Here is a 17,397-nt window from a genome sequence, read left to right on the forward strand (position 1 = left end):
GCACATATGGAGGAACATTGTATACCTGCACAGGTCATGTAGACCTAAAGATGCTAGTGACCAGAAATAAGGAACCTGAAATTCCTTTTATTTGTTAATCAAAGGAGATAGACCATTTTAGTGTTGTTCTATTGGATTAAAGACAGAGGCTCTTGTTTACTCATGTTGCTCCTGAAGACCACTATTTAAAGCTCTCTAAAAAGAAAATTATGAGAGATGAACAGCTGGGGTACTCCTAAACAGCTGTATGCAATCCACTATTATTTTAAATGAATATATGTTTTTGAAGCTCCTAGATACTATAGTGATAAATGCCATGAAAAAGCCAGGAGTAAATGAATAATTCTGTATACAAATGTAGGGTAGCATGCAGTAAATAAGCCTGTGGGCCATGCATTGAATAGTACACATAAAACAACATATTGAATAGCTGCTTATTTATTGAGCACAATATACTGTGTACATTAAATGAGGTAAGGACCCTGTGTTATAAATAGGTAAATAAAACTGTGCAAGGCAGATAAATCATGGTTGTATAGCCATCCCTATCCTGGCACTTCCTAACTTTGAGTCTTTGCCTTGCAACCTAAATATCCCTTAGTTCTGTGTGTGCAGTATTCCATTTTTTCTATTGCAATATTCCATTATTTCTATTGCAATAGTATGTATTTAAGGACTGATTATTACTGGCATAGAGACACAGGGATATGGAGGAAGGCAGTACAAAGATATACCTCCCCCCATTGCAACTATGCAAAATTCAGCCAATTTGCACAGGAGCATAGTTGGCCCACTAGCCATTCAAAAAGGAGGTGAAGACCACATTGATGCAAGAAAGGAGTAGATATTGCACCTTCTTCCAGGATGACATTACTGCTATTAAAAAATGCACTACTGGATTTCTGTCTGAATCTACTAGACTTCTTCCTGTGCAGTCTTACTAGGAGGAAAGCCCTCTTCATCTGGTCCTTTACAAAGACTGTCCATTATTTAACTGTTTTCTTCATAGCATTTTCTTTTCCTCATGCTACTTCTATTGCCTATTTTGTATTTTCATGTTTTATTTAAAGATAAATAACACAAAACATTTAAATGATTTTAAGACAAAAACACCATTTAAATTATGATGCATGTTTCCTGAAAATCAAATGATTGAATCAAATTCTTCTATACATGCCTTGATGTCTTGCTTCCTTCAGGGAACTGGTTTAAAGAATGTGAATTTCTCAGACATAATAAAAACATGTAAAAAAAAAACCCAGCCTTATAATTTTATCTGCTATTTCTATTATGGGTTTTGTATCCCTGGGTTTCTGTATGCTTTACTAATGGTGGTTCTCTTAGCGCAGTAAGTGGAGTTGCATACTTAGCCCCTTCCATTTGATTACAAGAATACTTTAGAAAACGGAGGCCATACAGGATCGAATGCCTGACAAAACATTTCCCCACAGTTAGAATCTGATAGATTCTCCACTGAATAGTTAATGTGTTTCCTCCTGTTTCTTCTGTCAGTGGAGTGGAGTAACTTGCTAATTCTTTGAAAAGAACAGAACATTCATGTCTTAAGCCCTGTAGGTTCTGTAAGGACATATGTCTGTCTTAGAGTTACTTGTTCAGAGGACTTTTGGCTCAGGATATCTCCTGGTTCCCTATAGTTCTCCTCATGGTCTTTGTCATTTTGGGGAGATCAGATTATACCAGACACCCAGCACTGCCATATAATTATTTAAAATGCAATGAATCAAGATAATCTCTTCTTGAACATGTGAAATACCCATAAATGTCAGCATCTAATCACAATTGTAGTCACGTGGAAATGATTGTGATTTATTTTATAATACCACCAAGGATTTATGATGTTTGTATTATTTTCCACCTCTATTCCTATGTGGCACAGCATGATTTATCCGAATTGGTAGGTCTGCTATATCCCATGATCTATAATAACATGGCATATAACAAAGAGGAGGAGGGTTCATCTTTTTAATATTCTATGGCTGGCTCTGTGACCCTTTCCCCATGTATTCCAAAGTCTATACCTGTTGATGGATGTAGAGGCAAAATTTCCAGAAAAATCAAATATGAAATATTTATAAATGATCCATAAACTTTTAAAATTCTTCATTCTTCTGACAAGCATTATAACCAGAACAGATAGTTGCACCAAATAAATTTATTGTAATGACACTGACTCTAACAAGGGAGCAAATGTATAAATCTCAGTCATTATTTTGACAGCATCAAGGTCATAATTTTTGCCTGCCTTCAGATAATAGAGAGTGAAAAATTAGAATACTACACTAAAGTTGTCATATAAATGAGTTAATTTCATGCTATTTTTTTCCAGTAAGAATACAAATCTGGTTACTAGAATTGAGTTTGCTTTTTGCTTCTTTCTCTTTCATTTCAGTTTTTAGACTGTCATGCAAATGGTTTACATCTGAAGAATGAGAATGGATTTTCATTCTTCCTCATTTCCCTTTTCATGTATATGACAAAAACCACAACCAAAATAGAAAACAGGACAGATGTAATCCATTCTTATGTCACAAATCATAAAAAAGGCAAGAATAAGGTAGCAATTTATATCTGAGACATACTCAGGAGAATAACTACATTTTGTTCTATTTCAGATTCCTATTTGAATCTCACAATGGTCCTAAAGTAATTCACATACAATATATTTTCAATAGGAATACAAAACAGTATCTCCTTATTCCAATCAGATTACAGTTAAGGCTGCAAAATTTAGAACTTCCTCAGTTTCCACATGTCATGGTTACAGGGTGTTTTTAAGATAATTAATTTAATAAACAAGATTTCTTATGCACAAAACCATTGCAAATGAACAGGAAAATTCTACTAAAATCCCTCTGAGACACATTCTCATCCATTACATTGGATCACTTTTGTCTTGTGCTAGTTTAATCACAATAAACACAGTAAATATATCCCATCTCTGTAGTCTTCACTCACCAGAAAATAAAAATCATGTATTTGTTTTTCACAAAAAGTTTTTGTTTTTAATGTTTATGGCACATGTGTAAGCATAACTAAGTTAAGGAATGTCAAAGTTAAGATGACCTCTTCCCTGAGATGAGTATACATTATAATCATCTTTAATTACATAATCACATATAGTTTTACAAACATAGTGGCTCTATACATTTCTCCTCTGTAATATTTCTATTACTGCAGTATGGAAATGGAACTTCTATTAGAAATGGTTTATGTTGACATCAACAGATTTGTCTCCACAGCAGAATAGATGTATGATTCTGACAGAGCCTGCTGTAGCTGTGCTGGCCTAATCTAACATGGATAGCAGCAGCAACAAAAATATGTCAGTGATTACTGGCATATGCCTAAGACTGTGCTGCCACATCTTTCCTGCTGTTTTTACCTATGCTGGTTAGATTAAGCTAGTGCAGATATTCTAGCAAGCTGCACCTTCATTTCACTGTATGAACAGTACCAGAAATCACAGAGGGTTCATGTGACCAATGGGAGGGGTGTAATTTGTAGCTGTGTTAGTCTAAGGCAGGGGCAGGCAATTATTTTGGGCAGAGGGTTGCTTACTGAGCTTTTGGCAAGCCATTAAGGTCTGCGTGCCAGGCAGCAAGGGGCAGATAAATATTAATTTACTAAATGTTTAGGGGCCCTGCAGGCCGGATAAAATGTCCTGGCAGGCCACATCTGGCCCGTGGGCCACATTTTGTACACCCCTGGTCTAAGGTTCTTTGGGTAAATCTGATATCTTTTATTAGACCTGAACCAAGTCTAATAAAAGTCTAATAAGTCTAGACCAAGTCTAATATAAGATAATGGATTTACCCAAAGAACCTTGTCTGTCTGTGACAATGGGAAGTACTTTTGCAAACAGTTCAATCAGAAACTCACAGAGTTTCTGTGGGGCCTGGTTCAGAAGATAATACAATGTAGGTGACCTTTTCATCACCTGCTATGCCAGTATAGGCACACACATTTATACAAACAGACATACATGCACACACACAAGTTTTGCCAGTTGTAGTGATAGAAGTTGCAATTTAAACATAATCCCTAACTAAGGAGCCTAAGGAAGTTAGTAATGGGAGATGGCCACTTTTTAAAGTAGCTATAAGGGTGAAGTTAACATGACAGTCCATACAAACAACACTTAAATGCAAGTGTTAACATGTTAAAGCTCATTAATTTGTGACAGGTGCCCTTGGAGCACCTTAAAGTTGCATCACTTCTGGTGAGGGTGAATTCTGGACCATGCTACCTAGCTTGTGCTAAGGTAACTTCAGTCTGCTCTACAAAGAGAAAACAAGCAATTTGCAGTCCTTCAGTATCCCATGTGGGTTGGGGGGGCACACAGGGCTGGAGGTGGGAAATGGGGGAATGTGGGGGGTACGGGGAGAGCACATGGGGCTGGAAGCAGGGGGTGGGGGAACGCAGGGGTTGGGGAGTGCATGGGGCCAGACGCGGCAGGTGGGAGGGAGGCACATGGAGCCAGAGGTGGAGCGGCAGCACGACGGGGCGCTGGGTGGCGGCGTTCCGTTTCTTTCCACCCCACCATCATTCATGATGGGTAATTTGTTAGTATAACATATAGAACATTACGGGTTAATTTTCTAGTGTTCTCTAGCTTATGACTGATACCTGAAATCTGCTTTTTTTTTCTCTCTCAGACTGATAACAAGTCCTTGTTTTGCTGTCTCAAATAGGTAATGAATGTCCATTTATCAAATATAAGTGAAACCAATTAACAGGAAATTTGAAACTAGTTATTCATTAAAAGAATGTTGTATCCTGTTAATTTTTTCACACTGGAAAATAGAGTGAAATTGAGGTTGCCTATACACGAGCAGCAAGGCTGGTCCGATGCACTGTATCACCTCAATTAATTGAGTCTGCTGGAACATGATAATTATAGCAGACTACAGCATTTCATATATCAACATCCCTGCACAGAAAAATGGTGACAGGGGTCCTTTAACTAAAGCTCTTTTGATGAGTTCTCAGAGCCACTCTAATTAATGTACCCTCCCACCCCCACTCCTGGAGTATGTGTATAAATGCCTTTAGAGCCTAATATGCTAATATGGGGTGGAAGTTACATCCCCAAAGTCTAGGCAAATTTCAGTGTTATATATACATACCCACACAGGAAGAGAAACAATTGAAGCAGTACTTAAAAATTATCCTGGCCCTAACATTCAATAGGACTAGCACACAAGTTTCCATAACTGACTGCACACAAAAAAGTGATGTGGTCAGCATCACTTCTATCTGAGTTTGGCTCCTCAGCTTAAATGATGACATACCCATTTAGAGCTGGGTTAACTGGAGTAGCCTTTGACACAAATCTGGAGCAGGGCTTGAATTCATGCCACTCAAGGTTTGATGAAAGACCTTAACCTCCCAGCCACTGTGTCCCCTCTGATCAAAGAATACAGGTGAAATTCCAGTCCCCTTAAATTCAACAGTAGGTCTGATGTTGACTTTTTTTGAGTAAGCATTTAATCCTTCCACCTTTTGTCCTGTTTTAAGTGGCATGAGAGCAATGAGCTTGCTGGCTTACTCTAGGGCTGTGATAGCCTGTAAGCACTAGCAGGGATAGTGGTGTCATGAAACCAGGTCTTGTTTAATTCATAACACGAGGAATGTCATCTGTGATCAGCTAGTAGATGATAATAATAAAATGCATAGAGTATGAAATGTGGCTATATCAATATAGTGAAAGTGATCTTACTATCTAGACTTTCTTGCCTCTTTTACACTTTATTGCTTCAATGTAAATTGTGATTCTACCTTTGTACTCTTCAGAAATGGCATTGCAGGTTTTCATATTTATTGTTCTCTATGACCTCAGATGAAATATGCTCAATTTGTTATTAAAAAAAAAAAAAGATGATATCTAACCCCTGAAATTCAATCTGCTGTATGAAAATTCAAGGTATACTTTTTCCTGGCTTATGCATCATTGATCATGAAGATTTTGTGATGAGAACTCAGTAACAATCCTGTTAAGCCACAGTGGAATGCATCTCACTTTCTCTGAACTGTATCAGCTCTGCAATGCTAACAAGAATTAAAAAGTAATAGCCATTTGTTTTACTTACCAAAGAAATCAGCTATGACCATGAATGCACACGGGTAGGAGATTAACTAAATTAGAAGGCAAAAAGTTCTAGAATACAAGTGTGTTCTAGTATTGAATGAATGTGAGGGTATGCATTTTTATATTTCTTTTAACCCCTCTTTACCTGTCTGTTTGGAAGTGTCTGCAATAGACCTACAAAGTGCCATGACCAACATAAAAACATGGTGATTGTATTCATGAGCAAGGGATATTGAAAACATCTGCCTTTGTAACCTTTTCAAATTTGAGATGAATGAATAATTTTGATTTCATCAGAAAGTCCCTTGAAATAATATTATTTTCCCAGTACATAGAGCTGTGAGTGACAGGGCACTTAGCATGCCCATCACTTTAGGTGGGAAAGAGGCTGCAAGAGAAGTAGCCTGCAGCCTTCAATTATACAGTCACCTGACCAGAAAGGGGCCAGGCTTGAAGCATATAAGCCTAGGGCTGGAGCTGATCATGCAGTCTAACCCTGAGAGCCACAGAGAGAGGAGTTTCTGGGCAACATCTGAAGCTGGGGTAAAGCATCTGGTGGTTAATAAAAAGGACTAAGAGGAGGTAAGGGGATCCCAGTTGGCCCAGAAGGGAGAGAGGGACCAGAGAGTCTGGAGGTTTGTAGCCCAGGAGGGGGTGAGTATCATCAGGGCCCAGGGGTCAGTAGTCCAGGAGTAGCAAGTAACCACAGGGTCACAGAGCCTGAAGGTCTCACTGGCCTTAGGAGAGGGGCCAGGTCCTGGAGATGGGACAAAGGCTAAGTAGGGCCACTGGTAGGGCCAGGGGAAGTCAGGAGTCTTGACTTCCCTAATAGAGGTGCCAGGGCCCAGAGAGAAGGGCCAAGGATTGGGGTCACAGCTAGAGACTGAAGGGGCAAAGGAACACATAGTCCAGGAGGGACAAGAACTGAGAGTGGGAGACTATAGCCCAGGAGGGTCATCAGGAATGAGTATTATCTGTGAGACATGGGCATGGTGTAAAGTACAGTTGGAGCCATGTAATTAGTCTTTAAGGCAATGAGCATGGAAATATGTGTTCATGAGGGGAGATCTGAATTGGGAATCCCTGGGGCAATCTCCCTTTTCTGAAAGTAGCATTTCATCAAAGTGTGGCAGGTAAGGAGAAGCGGGGAATGCCCAAAGAGAGACAAATTAGATAAGGGCTGAGCGGGCTCCAGGGGTATCATGGCTACCATGGATTTGTACTCTGTTACACTCTTTTGTTCATAATAAAGTAAACATTTTGAGAATCATCAAGTTATAATATGTAATACGTAGTCAAGGATAAGCAGGAAGTTATACTTTGAAATCTTTTTGTATATAGGAGCCTAACTTAGAACTATGGAATACTACTCAGTCAGCACCATAAAAGATAAGTACTGTAATTCTCAGTGAAGCAATGCCTAAGTACTTTATACATCTATATTTCCATCAGACCATGTCTTTAAGGAAGGCACAGTATTTCCTCAAGCTTCCTAGAGAATTCTGGTTTGTACAGTAATCACCACAAGCAAATCTCTAGCTGCCTCCTGTTTTCCACTGCTGTAATTTCAGGAGCAACACATAAAGAGCAAAGCTTATACTTATTCACTTTCAGATGATTTCTGCAAGAAACAAATTAGTGCTGGAACTCTGACAATTATCTTTCTTTAAAGAAACTCAAACAATTTCATCTACTTTCTTTGTTTCAAAAAAGACCTGCATAAGTAAATTTATAGTAATTTTGCACTAGAGGGCAAATATCAATATGGGGCAGGCATACATAGCTTATTTAGATTTACTGTGTCAGCAGGTGGTCTAGATGAAATTACTACCTTGTTTTGTATGCCTGAATAGGCCTTATTGCTGATATTGTATTTGCTTCTATAAAACTAGCATTCAAATTTACTGTGGCATTACAAAAACATAAAAGAGGTGGCGAACTGACATTAATATTACTGTTATAAAGCTGTTACATTTAGTAACTTTACATTTACTGCCGTCAGTGTATATTGTGATCATTTACATTCATACTGCTGTTATACAAGTAAGATGTTACTATCATAATGAAGTTGAATATCCATCAGAATGTTTAAGAACAGAAAACAAAAAATCCTGCTTCTTTACAAATTCAGAACAACAAAAGAAAACACTATAGGAATTCACATTCAATATTGATGGGCAACCATATATACATATATGCATGGACAGTATTACATGCAAGCATACATACAACGAAAGTTATATATGCAATTTTAAAATGGAGAAGAGTCAAAACATGCATCCCATGATCAATGTAACACGTGTGTATCTCAAGGCCGGCCATCACAATGGCCCGTTCACCTGTCTGGGCAGTCTGCACACCTATCTCACTTGCCATGCCTTTGATGTAGTGAATAAGTTATTTCTAGGCAAGAGGCTGCCCATTTAATATCCTGATGTCTAGGATTTATATACTACTCCAACCTCCCCTTATCATGTCCCATGCCTCACAGGTGTTACTTCTATGCCCCTCTGACACTCTATGTCCCTCTGACACTCTATGCCCCTGTATCTATGCCTTGCTGGTGCTAGACTTTCTGTGCCCTCATATGTGCATACCTCTGGCTCTAGGGCTCTCTGCACCCTTGTTTCTGAGTCCCTCTGGCACTAGGGCTCTCCGTGCCCTTGTATCCATGCCCATCTGGTGCTAGGGCTCTCTGCAACCCCATAGCTGTTGCCTTAGGGCATCTGTTTCTCTTTGTGCCTATCACTAACTCTACCCAAATTCTGGGACCTTTTTTCCAGGCACTAATGAGGCCTCCAAACCTCTCCTTATAGCCTCATCCTGGTCCTGCAGTGTAAACAGAAGTGCAAAGAAAAGCCTCTAAGCTATAGCTTAAGTATTATCAATGCCCCATTTAGGGGTCAAGTTTACACCCTTGATACAGCATGCCCCCCCAAATACCCAGGGGATTCTTAAAGTCTAGCAGCACTTGACTAGCAACACAGGCAGCACCAGTTGTCAGGCAGCTTTCACATGCAGGATCTCCTTCTCTGGTAGTTGCCAGAGAGAGAGTGCCTGCTATCTCCAGCCCTGAACATATATGTTCCAAACCCCGGTCACCTTCCAGTCATATGAATCCTGCAGGTGTTATCCAATTACCTCCTTAGACTGTTACTGCAGCAACCCACAGCTGGGGAGCTCTGCTGGCTAGGCTGCTTCAGCCTTAAAGGAGCAGGCACATCTTAGTGCCCTGCTACAATCAATATAATTATATTGCTCTGTTTGACATTATGTATTGCCAAATGTAGTCAATAGGCAAATAATTTTCTCACTTAGAATTTTTTTTTCTTAAATACAAACACAATTATACACATAAATACTTTTTTGCTAAAATGTGTATTATTGTATGTTTCCTTTATAAATAAGATTCTTTCTGAATTTCTTTCCTAGCTATAAGCTCTATGAAGGTTTAAAGTTAACAGATGTTAACAGTGGCAAACTGGAAGTGCTGGCAGCAAGCCTGGAAGTGCTGCTGGTACTTCCCTCAGTGCCCCCACAATCTCAGGGGTCGGGCACTGGCCTGCTGGTCGGCGACTGCCTGCAGGCAGCATCAGTGGCGGAAGGGGGGGGGGGTGAGCAGCAACCACCTGCAGACTGGAGGCGTCCAATCTCAGGGTGTGCACATACACCCATGTGCACCCCCAACACATCACCACTGATTTGAAAATTCTCCTTGTGCAAAGCCATAACTTTGCTATGATACAAGTGTGCTTAACATGTTTTACTGTTTGAACATAGGGTTTTTCACATTTTAATGGCATTTAACATGTGCTTTATAACATGTGACCTGATCAGTAGAAAACTGTGAAGACAGGGATATGTCTGAAATTACAGTAAAATCTGGTTAATCAATCACCCCAAGATATTGGAATGATGAATCATGCTCTAAAGGCATTTTTACATGTGTAAGCACTGCAGCACCAGGTGCTTTCCAAAGCGCCCATCACTGCGACACGTACAATTGTATAAGCAGCAAAATGTGCCTCAGCGATGAGAAAATGGCGGCAGTGCACTTTTGAACTAAAATACCTCCGAGTTGCTTTAGTTCAGAAGATCACCACCACCATTTTCTGTGGGCTGAGGCACATTTTGCTGCTTATACAAATGCATGCAGCACAGCGCAGTTTGCCTCAGCTCACATGTGGGGCAGACTTGATTAATTGAGTCTGCTCTGAAGTTGCAGTTCTCCAGCATGTTGTGGGGAAAAAAATATGTGTATAAATGGCCTGAGTGACTAATTATCATTATCAGCTTTGTGCAATGTCTCAGTATGGCATGCATGCAAAACACACATTAGATATTTTTTTGAGATTAATCTGTTTTCTCAAACTCTCTTGTTGAGCTATTCTCTTGTGTAGCCAGTAATGAAAGAGTGAGAAGTCGGAGAAAGAATAAATAAGAGTGAATGCGACTCTGAAACACTGCAGTGATGAAGCCTCTGCCTGGGAAGGGAGAGCCCTGTGTTCTGTTCGTTGTGTCTAACACTATCAAATGACACTAATGAGAAATCCATGCCACAAGGCAAAGCTTTGAATGAAGGTAGCTTGTGGGTAATGTGTCTTGTGTTAAACACAGGACTATCAGTCAGTCCAGTGGCAGGCATGGTCTGATCATACTTGCTCGATTGAGGATACCTAGTCTGCCTCAATTTGTCCATCTAGGATTCATAATGTCACATGACATGGAACTAAAGGTGCCGACAGATGTTTAGGGGCCTCATTATAACTCATCATGCTTTACTGCTTTAAACACTTTACTGACTAACTGCCCCCCCTCCCCCACATCAGGGCTGTCAGTGAGGAAGTTGGGAGAGGGAGAGGGAAAGGGAGCAGCATGGACCTGCCAGCTCCTTTGTCAGGTCAGAGCTGGAGTGATGGGGCTGGGTTGGAACAGAGTCCCCTTGCCTCATAGGCCTGGCCTGGCTTCCCCCAGTACCCCACCTGGGGTAGCTAGAGAGGCCATGAAGCAAGGGGACTCTGTTCCACCCTGTCCCCACTCCAGCTCTGGCCAAGCAAAGCAGTCAACAGCTCCAGCAACTCCCTTCTCCTCTCCCACCCTTCTCCTCCCACACTGACAACTTTGGGGGTGCGGCTAGGCTGGTGCTCACTAATGTAGGCCCCAGCATGAGCACCAGCCCAGCCCCACAAAAATTAACCCTGGAGACAACACAAGTTCCCTCAGGTGCTCTGCTTTAGAGCACCTATACCTTATTTGACCAGGATTCATTTTTCATGCAATTGGACATTTTAAAAGCTCTCTGCAGCTGTGCACATAAGTTGCCCCATGGCTGTAGAGTGCTTTCAGGGTCCTGATCATGTGAAAACATCACTTTTGTAAGCACCCCAAGATGTTCAGTTCAGCCACGATGTGTGCATACAGCATGACAACTTTCGGCACTGATGGAGCATAACTGGTAAAAAATAAATAAGTACGTGGCTATGGATTTCTTGGGTGTTTACATGGTAAGGTGGTTTTTTTTGTTGTTTTTTTGTTTTTTTTTTTACAGATTTCACCCTTGAATGTAGATGCCTAAATTCTTGCTAAATTGTACTTAACACATTTAAGTGATTTTTTTTCCCCTCTAAACCCTGCTGTCTGTTTGTTCAAGTTTCTCTGACTATGACTTTTACTTAATATTTTGCTTGTGGGTTTTTTTGCTCTAAGGTGGAAACATGTAAAGCTGAAATTAGGATCATAGTTCTAACGGTTCATTGTTATTTATGTCAAACTTACCATGCGTTAGTTGCTGAAGTGGTACACGGTTTTCCTTCATTCAACCTAGTGTGTGTTTTATGTCAGTTAAACACTAAAAGATAGTTCGAGTTTTTCAAAAAGCATTGATGAGAGCTGAAAGATCAGGCTTCATAGAGGAGCAAGACTGTACAAAAGAGACCGCCAGGGCATCAGTGACTGCATGGACCACTGCCCCACCTAGAAATTACTTCAACTGGTCAGTGAAGATTTCATCATACTAGAGCTGACCATATATCACATGTCTAAAACCGAATGTGTCCCTCCAAAGCAGAACAAACATTAGCATGGGCCTTCTTACACATTCATTTTGAGTGGCTTCTGGAGTTCTTCACCCCTAGATTGTTCACACATTAACACCTGAAACTCATTTTAAGTACACTTTGGATGGCTTAAAGTTACGCCCCTTCAAGGTAGGTTTATTTCTGATCAGTGTTACCCAGCTCCTTTTCCATTCACGTGTGGTCAATTTCCACAGATGAGCCATTCACCTTGCAGTCCTCCAGCATCCCCAGATGCAGTGTCCCCTCCCCCACCCTCCTGTTCTGTGGGGACAGATTTTCCACCCTGACAACTCTGCTGCCCAGGAGGCAGTTCTGGCACCAAGCCATTTCCCCCTCCTGTCTCCAGGAGTGTGACTTCTCACCCGAAGAGGTGCAACTCCATGGAAAAAGCCTGCAGAGCATGTGACAACTACCCAGGTTACAGAGCATGGACAAGTCCAGGAGTGGGGTCTAAGGGAGACGGGGGAAAGAAAAAGGTAGTGGACCAGATTGGGTGCCCAGGAGCTGGAGCTTCCTTCCAAGGACAGGGGCAATAGCTCCTTGAAAAACACCTTCTCTCACCACTCCCACCTCCCAGCCACCCCAGGAAGCATGATAAGCACCCCACATGCCCCACTCCCAATTTAATAAAATGTAAGGCATTCATTAATTTACTTTATTTCTTTTTTAAATTCTTTTTTTTATATCATTTTATTTTATACTTTGGTAGGTAATTTCCAGAATTTCAACACCCTTCCCCAACTCCCATTTCCTCTTTACCTCCCATTTCATTACGCACCTGCATCCCATTAACTTTTCACTTCCCATATTCATTTTCCTAATGATCCCCCAACCTATCACTCATACCCCACATCTAGACCAGGAATAGAAGCCTATTCTGGCTCACCAGTCCTGCAGTGGTAACTCACAGCTGTAATTCCTAATCAAGCCTCTGCTTCCTAGACCTCTAGTAGCAAAGTAACAGCTGTGCTAGTGGGGGGCAATCAGAGAAGGTTTTTAGCGTTAAGATGAGACTGTTCTAAACTTGAGATAGTACTGACACTGATCAAAATGTGAGTATCTTAAAGTGCAACATATAACAAGGCCCTTACAAACGGAGTTTAAAAGTCCTGGGCACCTGGACATTAATATGACACTTGTTTGTTTTGTTTTGTTTTTCCCCCTCCTGAGTTTGTGGAGTGAAATCTAGGACCAATAGCTATTTTTTAAATATAGGATCTTAGTGTGAACATTATTTACTGCCATAGACTCTACCATGATATATAACCATTCAGGCTTGCATATAAATATAGAATTAATAAAAATTAGAGATGAGTCAGCATGGGAAATTTATTTCTGCTATAATATGGTAAAAAGATTCCCTGAGAAGACAGAAAAATGTCTTTGTGATTAATTATTTCTTAACTTAAGGGGTGAAAACCTGTTCCACAAAGCTCTGAATGACTTTAAGAATACATGGTAGGATTTACCATCACTGTCAAAGACCACTTGATGTCTTAAAAAAAACCCACCAAAAATATATATCTATTACTGTTTAAAGAAGGGTAATATAATCATAATATATAGTAAGTATCAGATGCTATTACAATAACATTTCAACATTTATAATCACACCAAACCTAAGAAATAGGAAGCTGAGGGTAGGGAGATTTGAAACAGAGACAAAAGGGCTATAAGAGCTAGATCCAAAAAAGGAATGGAATGTCTAAGGTAGAATTCAGATGGTCTGTAAGGGCACCTATACATGTGATGGACCTCTGCTCCAATGTGTGCTAATTATCAGACTCAATTAAGCAAGTCTGCTGGAGCGTGCTAATTAGTGCGCTCCAGAAGCCTCCACATCATGTGTATTCAGCAATCCTGTGTTTCAAAATGGTGGTAGAGGCACTTTAACTAAAGCCCATTGTATGAAGTTTAGTTAAAGCACTCCTGCTGCCATTTTGAAGTGCAGGGTGCTGAATACACATGATGTTGTAGGCACTTTAATTAGAGAGGCATTCAGAGAGCTTTTAGGACCCAGAGACTTCTAGGCCCAGTTCAATAGTACAGGTGTTTGGCAAGAGACCAACATCTGTGTTTAATGCACACTTATTTTTAGCTGCAACCAGCTGCAACCCAGCAGAAATTTGACAGACAGGTCACCCTGACCATGACCCATCCCTGGCAAAGGAAAAGAAGTCTGGGAAGACCCTGGTCAGATGACCAAAGTCAAAACAGAAATTGGGCCAACCAAAAATATGGAATTTGGCTGAGAGAAAGGGAATTTGTCAATAGCAAAACTAACCCCTACCTTAGAATAAATTTGCTTTTAGATAGTGGGAAATTCCAGTTACAGATATTCATATATGGCAAGCAAAAATAGGCTCATTAATATGCATTATAGGGAAGAGCTTATGCTAATGTATTAATGATAACACAGTTACACTCTACTGGTGAGACTCAGCACTGGTGAGACTGCAGCTGGAGTACTGCATCCAGTTCTGGGCACCACACTTTAACAAGGACACGGACAAGCTTGAGAGAGTCCAAAGAAGAGTCACCCAAGTGGCCAGCATTTTACATGGAAAGACATATGAAGAAAGGCTGAGGGGTCTGGGACTTTTCAGCCTGAGGAAAAGAAGGCTGAGAGGGGACCTGGTAGCAGCTTACTGATACACTTGGGGAGTACATGAAGGACTCGGTGAGAAACTGTTCACCAAGGCACCCCAGGGGAAAACTAGGATTACTAGCCACAAACTCCTGGGAGACTGATTCAGGCTCAACTTTAGGAAAAACTTCTTTATGGTCAGAGTGTCCAGACTGTGGAATAAGTTCCCTCTAGAGGTGGTGCAATCACCTACCCTGGAAATCTTCAAGAGGAGACTAGACAGTAACCTTGCTGGGGTAACCTGGCCCCCAATTATTTTTCCTGCTTGGTGCAGGGGGCTGGACCCAATGATCTTCCAAGGTCTCTTCCAGCCTTACAATCTATGAATCCATGATAAAGTGTATAAGAACAAGAATTGGAACCCTTCCTTAGAACACTCCTGATGAAAGCCTGAAGAGATCCTGTCTCCAATCCAAGATCCTGTCTCAAAATCAGATGTGGGAGCCAGGAGTCCCCCGGACAAGACTTCACAGCCTGATCAACCAGTGAAGTTGCATTCACAACATTTCAGGGTGGTGAGCATCTGCTTTGACTTGCTACAAACCTGAATTTTTTAACAGCTAATGCTGCTTCAGTTTTAATTAGAATTTTATCTGTTAGGGTTCAATAAACTTGCTTTTATTTTAGGACATCCATGTCTTGTTTTAGTCTCCTTGCCTCGTATAAGACCCATTATAGCATCATAGGGACCTTACCACAGCTGTTGCCAGATCAAGACTATCAGGTCACAACAGGCACAAAGCTCAAGGACACACTGACCATTTTGTTTGAGGCTACCTGTGCCGTGTTGGCCAATGATATGTGCCCAGTTGACCCAGTCCTTATCCACATGGGGAGTGAAATCACTAAGAACAGCAAGTCTGTTCCTTACGGGGACATTCTTAATGATCTGTTGCAGTTCCCAAGTTCATGTTCATGTCCAACCACATGATCCCCTGATTGATAAATACTGGAGATGTATATACACTGAGGACAGACTTCTTAACACAGATCTGACACCGTGTATCCTTGGTTCATTGGCAGATTTCTCAAACCAGCAGAAGTGGTGGTAGCTTACTTCATCTAGTGATCCAGTTTCTGAAAGTCTCATCTCGCTAAGGGCTGCTATATTGATGCCTAGTTGATATAGTTCTCTATTAATTATGGATGTATTTCGAAGTTCATGGTCTTTCAGTTCAAGTCCAGTTAACATAGTGTGAATGTGCCAATAAGCAATGATTACTTTAGAACCAGGAAAGAAGTTGTTGGATGGAAGCTTTTTAGCCCATGTTTTCTAGGTTAAGTTATTGCCTCTTTAATATGCCCTCTTTTCAATTAAAAGATACACAGTTGCCAGTTCTTGGAAGAGTTTGTTGTAAATGTAAGTATAGATGCATATTATTGTTCAAAAAAATAAATCTTGACCCTAATCATACTAGAAAAGTACTAGGTTTAGGTTGGCCTTGGGGTTTTTTTTTGTTGTTTTTTGTTTTTTTTTTTTAATGAAATATTACTTGTGCTTTTGATAATAAGTATCTCCAGAAGAATGTAGGCCAAAATTAGTCAAAGAAAAGGATTCCATGAAATGAAATAAAACAGGGAAGTAACTCTTCTAATAATTTCTGCTTGGAAGGCCCTCAGAAACAATGGTGATGGATGGCAGGACAAAACCCTTAGAAATGATGGGAATATCTTGTGATAGATCTTCAGCTTACAGCAATGATTATAGTTCCATTAATTTTGGTAGAACGGAACTGATTTATAATGGATAAGCATCTGACCTAGTTCATATTCATATTTACTCATTATACATTGATTATAATATCTTAACATTTATTTCAATATATTACTATATATCAATATTTATTTTATTTTGCTTTTGTATTTCTTATAAAATGTTTATTTTTATAATGAATTTAGGAACTTGTGCAAGTCAAGTAAAATTATAAGACAAAGTAGGAAAAATATTATTCTATTATCTAGACCTGTCTCTAAAAATGCCACTGAACCATTAATAAATCTGATAATACCTTATTTCTTTGCATGCCACATGTACTTTTCCCTGACAATTATCCATCCAAAATTTGGGTGCATGTCTTGCAGGAGGAGAGTGGTGTCCACAATGGGATGGTGTCAGAGGGACTCTGGAATGGCAGAAGGGAGTTTTGCTCATCGTGATTTACCCAGGGTTTAACCCTTTGGTCACATGGAGTAGGGCAGTGTCCTATACCCAGGGTCACTCCCCTTCCCACTGCTGCAAGGTTAACAGCTAGAGATCTAGCCTCTTACATCTACTGCTGAACTGGTAATAAACTGGGGAGAGGAAGGAGAAGTAATGCTTATAACAGGACTCTAGCCCTTCTTCATGTGGCCCAAGAGTTTATCCCTTGGGTGAGGTGGTGCAATAACAGATAAAACTCTGAAAAAAACCATTTTTTTCTTCATTTTTCCTTACCAGAACTAGAAGTGCATCTTATTTAGGAGGATTTGGTAGCCAAATAAATATAGTAATTTGTTTTCCATCTTAATTACATTTCTAAGGGTTTGTAACAACAAAGTAAGGGGATCCACAAGAGCCACTTCCT

At 40.3% G+C, this 17,397-nt stretch overlaps 1 pseudogene; it reads left to right on the forward strand.

Annotated features, from left to right (window-relative positions):
• Positions 1-17,397, forward strand: part of LOC112551076 — an 81,349-nt pseudogene that overhangs the window by 27,117 nt on the left and 36,835 nt on the right.

The sequence above is a fragment of the Alligator sinensis genome, unplaced genomic scaffold, assembly GCF_000455745.1.
Source record: "Alligator sinensis unplaced genomic scaffold, ASM45574v1 scaffold751_1, whole genome shotgun sequence".
In the NCBI taxonomy this organism is placed as follows: Eukaryota; Metazoa; Chordata; order Crocodylia; family Alligatoridae; genus Alligator; species Alligator sinensis.